The sequence below is a fragment of the Manduca sexta genome, chromosome 25 (assembly GCF_014839805.1).
Source record: "Manduca sexta isolate Smith_Timp_Sample1 chromosome 25, JHU_Msex_v1.0, whole genome shotgun sequence".
NCBI classification, from domain to species: Eukaryota; Metazoa; Arthropoda; class Insecta; order Lepidoptera; family Sphingidae; genus Manduca; species Manduca sexta.
Window position 1 is genome coordinate 4,683,734 of NC_051139.1, and position 7,328 is coordinate 4,691,061.

Below are 7,328 nucleotides of genomic sequence, written 5' to 3' on the forward strand. Positions count from 1 at the left end.
TGAATATATATTACGAAATAGTTTTAAGTTACCTATTTAAATAATCTTGTTTGCGAGCGTTTAACTCCGGTATTTTTACGTTGTATGAATATTTAAAGAATTGAAAATATTTCTGTAAATGTTTTTGTCGTTGCGAATATATATTTTATCTATATAATGGCATTATGGTTGAACTAAAATCATAAATTATTATTTTATGGTCCTTAACTGTCACATTAATACTTCATTGTATTGGCGTCTGTTTCTTATGATTAAATTAACCAAATATCAGTATTAAGACAATACCTTAGAATTTTTCATACAATCATAGTTCTTAGTACATAAAACTAGAATTCCTCAATGAATTATTTATATTCCCAAATCGATAACATTGTAAATATCATGAAGTAATTTTGACATATCTATGTTGGGTTCAAATTAGTAAAATGTTTTTACACATAATTACCGGATACAGGCTATTCCAGTAACATTGTGTCCTTCTGTAGTATTGATGATTAATAAATTATATTGTAGTGATAAATGATTTACTCCTTGGCTTATAATGTTTCAATTCAGTTTACTAAATCAATATTTAAGGTGGTACAATGGCAAGTTTCACGTCTAGTTAGTGATGAAGAAAAACGTAAAAATAATTAATAATCATGGATATTTCGGCCTTTAAAATTTAATATGACGAAATTTTAAAGGCAGAAATATCCATGATTATTAATTATTTTTACATTTTTCTTCAACTGCGAGAACTAATCACTAACTAGACGTGAATTTAAATTCTTTACTTGCCAATACTTGTTTAGTTACCCAGATTAAAGCCGAAACAAAATGTATGAAAATGGACCTTGAGCTACCACCTTAATGTTATTCCAATCAAACATATTTATTTGATGTCCGGAGCGTCCGTTTATTGATTAGTGCCTTACGACGGACGGCGGGTTTCGTTGCTCGTTTAGGACGCTGTAAACTCTCATTACAAATAAATATTGGTTCTCCGAAAGCTTGTTTTATTTACATAAGACAGTGACCGACAAGAATTCATAGAGGTAAAGCGTGAAATGCATATTCGTCAAATTAACTGAATACCTAAAAAATTATATGGGCATCTCGAATTTTATATGCAGTGACGTCACAACGTATGCAGTGTGTCTATCGTCTGTCATCTTGTAAGTACCTAATTTTTCTTAAACTTCTGGCAGATGTCAAAACATCTTTTAATATTTTGAGCGGATTTTTATATACATTTATAACTAAATTCAATTTTAAATTACAATCTAGCATACAATATGTTCGAGTTTTAGGGTTCAATATGGAACAACACTATGAATAATAATAAGTTAGGACTCTGTGCGCAATAATTGTAATGGAGCAGGAGTGGACTGCCCTATTTAGTGAATCCCCACGTCGAAAACTTATCTTGGATACACTTTCTATATGGCTCAAAATGTTGAAATACCTATGTGAAATCCATGAACAATAATGTGCAACAATTTGAAATGCGTAGGAAACTATCTACACAACAAACAACCGATAAGTAAGTATATTATTATCGCGATATCTTTGATTAGTAGATAAATACAAAGCATAACCATTAACTGCAGGTAAGATTTTGAAATTTGGTGATCTTATAGTTTTATTGCCTAAAAAAATACAACCCTTTCCTTTATTCGCGTTGCCTCATTGGGAATGAACATATGTATCTACGTACCTATTTAGATAAGTAGGTAGTCCGGTATTGAGATTCCGGTATCTGTCTAGATAGTTACTAAAACGTTTACCTACATGAATCTCAATACCGGACTACCGAAAAGCCCTAAAATATATCTTGACCCGAAAATCGAATCCAGGATCTCAATACAGCAATCGTTCCGCCTAAGGAGCCTTTGCTATACAATCACATTATAACAGAGGCTAATTCTTAAAACCTACACAAAAACAAAAACAATTTTTATATATTTTTAATTCAATTGTAAAATTATAATAAATTGTCTAACGGCGACACTTTTACTGAAGCTAAATAAAATTTATAGCTATAATAACTAACTTCATTATAATATTATTATAATTTTCCTTTTGTTGTTTAAAAATAAGTTTCGCTTGAAACCGGTTAAGTTAATAATGATGCAATTGATGACCAACTATTTCAGTAAGACTCTGTGGTATATTTGTGTGGTAGAATACGTTAGTTTTTAATCATTGAGTAGAAACAACATCAATAAATCGCAAAAAAGTAGGCAACACCAGTTAAGACATGTCAAATTGTATGGTGGTGCGTCGGTTTTTTGCCAATCATTGCCGTATTTCGACGAATTTATCGTCAATTACTATCAAACAACGTAACGTATTTACTAACGTAAAATATACAACAAAATTTACCATCAACCAAAGGATATCGGTAAGACTCACTTGTTTACATCAGTTTGGCGGACTAGATATTTATCAATTAATTATATTTTAAATTAATTAAACGTTAGTATTAGTTTAACTTTTTAAACTAACCCAGCTACGTCACCTGCAAAATTTTAACTAACATATTTAGAAGATAACTGCATTTTAAACTTATTAAAAAGTTTCTAACCTATAAGGTTTTCTTGAACTACCATTAAATTGAAAACTCTTAGTATTTTTTGTTCAAAAAGTTTTTATTTTGTGTAAAGCCTATTTAAAATAAAATATCTATTAGAAACTCCAAAGAGAATATAACACTACGTTAGAAAATCCTCCAGCCATCAATAATAAAAATGCTAAAATATTCTTATAAAATTGTATAAATGTAATTCTCATACAACGAAATAATGTTAACAAGCAATGCTCTCTAGTACTTAATTTAATTACTAACAAAAAGTTTCTAGACAGTAGAATAATGGGTATAATTAATAAAAAATCTTTGGTAAGTTTTATTTTTTCTCAAAATATTCTTATTATACAGAAAACTTTTGAAAAAAATAAATAATGAATTGGCTTCCTGTACATTCATAATAATGCATTAATGGTTTCAGATTACATTTATAAATTTCAAGACAATTCTCTACAATCTAATATACCTATAAAAAAATCCTTAAAATATAGTGACCCACTTGCAAAAACTTTTTCAATTTGTATTGTCATAATTAGAATATTTCTTATTCCTAATAAGAATTCTATTATGACTATCAAGTGACTTATGTAGGCCGTTTGAATTAACATAATAGAATCCCTTCCATCACAATTTTACACTTCATAATTAGTAATTTTCTTGAGTTTCATTTAGAATTTCAAATAATAAATATGAGCAATTTAAAAATTGAATGATTAAAACTGAGACTATATCATGTTTAAAGGTCATATCTTTCTATTGCTTTAATATTCAAGTTCAATTATTTCATACCTGATTGAAGCTGTAGGTCTGATTTCTAATATAAATTTCAACTTGATACCTCTCCACAATCCTGATAAAAAGGGGCTTTGACAGACAGACAAACAAAACAGTCATGTTATAAGGGTTCCTTTTGAGATTTGTAACCCCAGAAATTATAGAACCTAGAATCAATCATCATATTAAATATAGACAATTTCAACTTCCTAAGGTATATTTTGGTTCTTTGTTCACACATCAAGAACATAGAATTATAAATAAGGAAGTAGGATGCCAGCATCAAGGTTCATAGTTGATTGATACTATAGCTTGATATGGGCAATGTTCAATACATCTATACATGTCAATTACCATCAACTAACCGACCATGTTCAATAGGTATTACAATGGTTCTTAGTAAAATGTTTTGCTCATAATTTTGATAAAATAACGTGTGTTGGTATTAAGTCATGATAAAAAAAAATATTTAACTATCAGCCTATCAATCTAAAAAGGATTTTTTTGGATCATTTATTTCATAAGTACACTTCACAAAATGCCAAAATCATAAATGGTATTTACTTTTTAATTTACTTTTTAATAATTTGTGCCTTATAAGCAATGGCAATGTTTATATTTTTATTTAAGATGTCTCACTGCTGGGCAAATGCCTTTCAATTTTGTATCATTAGGGGTTAGATCTATAAAATACCATTGGGATCAAATACTAATGTTTGTAACTTTTATATTAAGTTCTAACAAATTTTAACAATGCAACAATACATATTTACATATGATGTCTATGATACAGCCTAGTGTAAACATCATGGTTAAAAATAACTATGTGCCTATAATTTGGATAAATAAACATTATTATTATATTTAAATACAGTTACCCTGGAAGGAAAGTATTAGCATCTCATAAATATAAGGACAGTTGAAGGGCTAACTAACTTAAGCAAGATATTTTTTGTGACATTAAATTTCATACATATTTAAAATCAGCACGTTTTTCCATGTTTTTAAACTAGTTTTTCGAGAAATATTGTTGCTTAAGTCAATTAACTTTTTAACCGTCGATAATGTGCAAGTAATGCCGTAAATGTTAGTCATAAAATCTTTTAATAACTACATACAAATCTATAACTGTGGGACTCACTGCTTGCTTACTCAATTGCCTATTGTTATATGAATGGTATGTCATTGAAATTAAAATTAGGTATGAATGGGAAGAATAAAATAGTTACATACTGCTTCCCTCTGATACTGGTTATGTTATATCTGTATTTAAATTTTAATTGTGAAATATAGTCAAAAGTAAATAACTGATACTAGTTTTGTATATTAGTGCAGTCAGATCTTTATTTATATGTGTATATGTGTATGTATTCATTATTGATTTTTTTTTTCAAAGATGGTAGTTGGATATTTTCTGAAATATATTTTTTTATATATTTACGCACTCCCCTGTTTTGAACCAGTGTTATTTTTAATGAAAACTGCTTCACAATTATTATTCTTTACCTATAAATATATACAAATATATCAAGCGGAAGAGTTTGAACGTGTTAATCTCAGTAACTACTAAACCAAATATGAAAATAGTTTTCACTAATAGAAAGCTACATTACTCCCAATGCTGTAGGCTTTTATGCCGAGAAAACCTGACGCGGGTGGAACCGCCGGCCAAAACTATCAGGTATAATAAATATGAGCATCCCTCATAATATGGAATCGTACGTTTTCATTCCCTTATCACGAACGTAGGTACAGCGCACTCGCAGCTTTGTCTGTATTATCTTTGCCTTTTACAACGAACGAGAGATAAGATTCTTAACTGAGCGTAAATATCTCACACTGAGCATCGAGTTGCAGTAATAAAACATTCATCAAACGTAATACAGTGATTTGCGTGCGTTTCAAAACATAATACAGTACTATTTCTCGTGAAATATATATTGTAAGTAACTTTTATAGCTCAAAATCGAACTCTGTGATAAAAATAAGGGACCCATCTCCCATATTTGCTATAAGTTACAAGTTATTTTTAGAATCTATTAAAAAAAACTTCTTTAAATTTGTAATAAAATATGTGTATTACTAATTTAATGTATTTTAGAAATATTCGTATTACTAGTATACGCAACATTTATACATTGAAGTCATTACTATACACAGCAAAAAACAATATACTTATTTTATAAAACCCATTTCTTTAATTGTATTCACGTATACAAAGTGAACACTTTTAATCTTTGTAATAAAATATTTTTTTCTTTAATTGTAATGTAGTAACATTCCTAAAGAAATTATAGCAAATCATAATGTAGGAAATTTAGTATTATGCGTGACAATAGGGGACCGGCCTATGCTTGATTTTGTACATTATTCTATATGTAATGGTTAATAATACGAAAAAGAAGCACTCCTGCGAAAACTGCATAACAATTGGTTAAAAAAATGAGCGAGTAATTCATATTTAAAATATTGTAACGTGCAGAAGTGGGCGCGATGTGGGGATATCGCTTCATCTCTTTTTTTCGCACGCGTCGTAATTCCCGATGACGTCACATGTGGAGATTTCGTCTCTTTTCAGTTTCTTGTTAATTACCCCTTCCACCGAAATTCAAAGACTTATAACTTGTTGATTTTTTACCGGATTTTAATAATTCCTTCTGTGTTATAATTTATATTATGTAAATATTTGATAATAGTTAAGAACAAAAATGAGTCCGGTACCCTATTGGTTGAAACACAACTGTAAATAAACGTAACTTAACAACACTAGAATATTTCGCAAACATCATAGCTAAGGAGCATGATAACGATGCAAACTACACTACTATGTTATAAATTGTGAATAATGTATTAATATTTTAATGTAATTTAAATATATCTTTCATGCCTAGCCCCTTTATCATAAAGTGGTTAAAAAAATGACCCTACCTACCTACCTCTAGCAAAACAGCGCAGTAACCGTAAGAAGCTATTCATTTCAAATTTATAATATGTATACAAAAATAATTAAATATCGTATTTCTACAGTGTGTTATCTTTACTTTAGTTTTTAAACCTTTTATAATGTGGATATTGTGTCATTAATTTCATAATGATAATGACACAAAAATCATGAGTCCGTGCATCTCCTAAAGTACACATCTTTTTATTTGCAAACAAACTTTTAGATAGACATTTTAATAAGGAATATATGCAACATTTTCCAAAAGAGATTAAATTTAATTTTTAAAGAAATTCTTCGTAAATTTTTGTATATTCCTACCGTAACTCCTGTACTGTAAATATATAGAACGAATGCTCAAGGCTGTTCGCTCGGGGCAGAACCTTAACGCGTGGTGCAATAACAACACCGAGCAGTCAGTCCCTACATAGACTATATTCCGCCGACTATAAGGGAAGCCGGCAGGAATTACTACACACGTCTTGATTCCTGCCGGCTTCCTTTTATGTAGAATTTGACTATCGTTATAACAATTTGCAGACCGTATTTATGCATATTAATATCTATGTTGTGTCGGATTCCTTTTCGGAAAATTACACCTTTCGCCACTGCTGGTTTATCAAGAAATACGTTTTTGGCTCATGCAGTTAATATTTTTATTGATTGATTTACATTAATCTTGCTAACATCATATATTACATTAAGATAATTATAAACAGGTAACTTACCTTTATAATATTATAACTATAGGGATGGTTAAATTGTTCTATAAGATGTGTTCATGAATATAAAATATAGAAGACGATATCTAATCAAATGTTTATAAAGCCTTGTTTGTTTACATGTCGATACCAGAATTCCAGATACACCCATGCTGCAATATCTTATAAATTGTGCTATGTTAGGAGTAGTAATGTGTGTTAGAAAAGTTCGGAGTAATATGTCAAATACTGAAGAATTTAAAATCCTGAATACGCAGTTGTTTTTCACTTAACTTATAGTTTTTATAGTATTATTCCACAAATAACGTTATTCAAAGAAAGA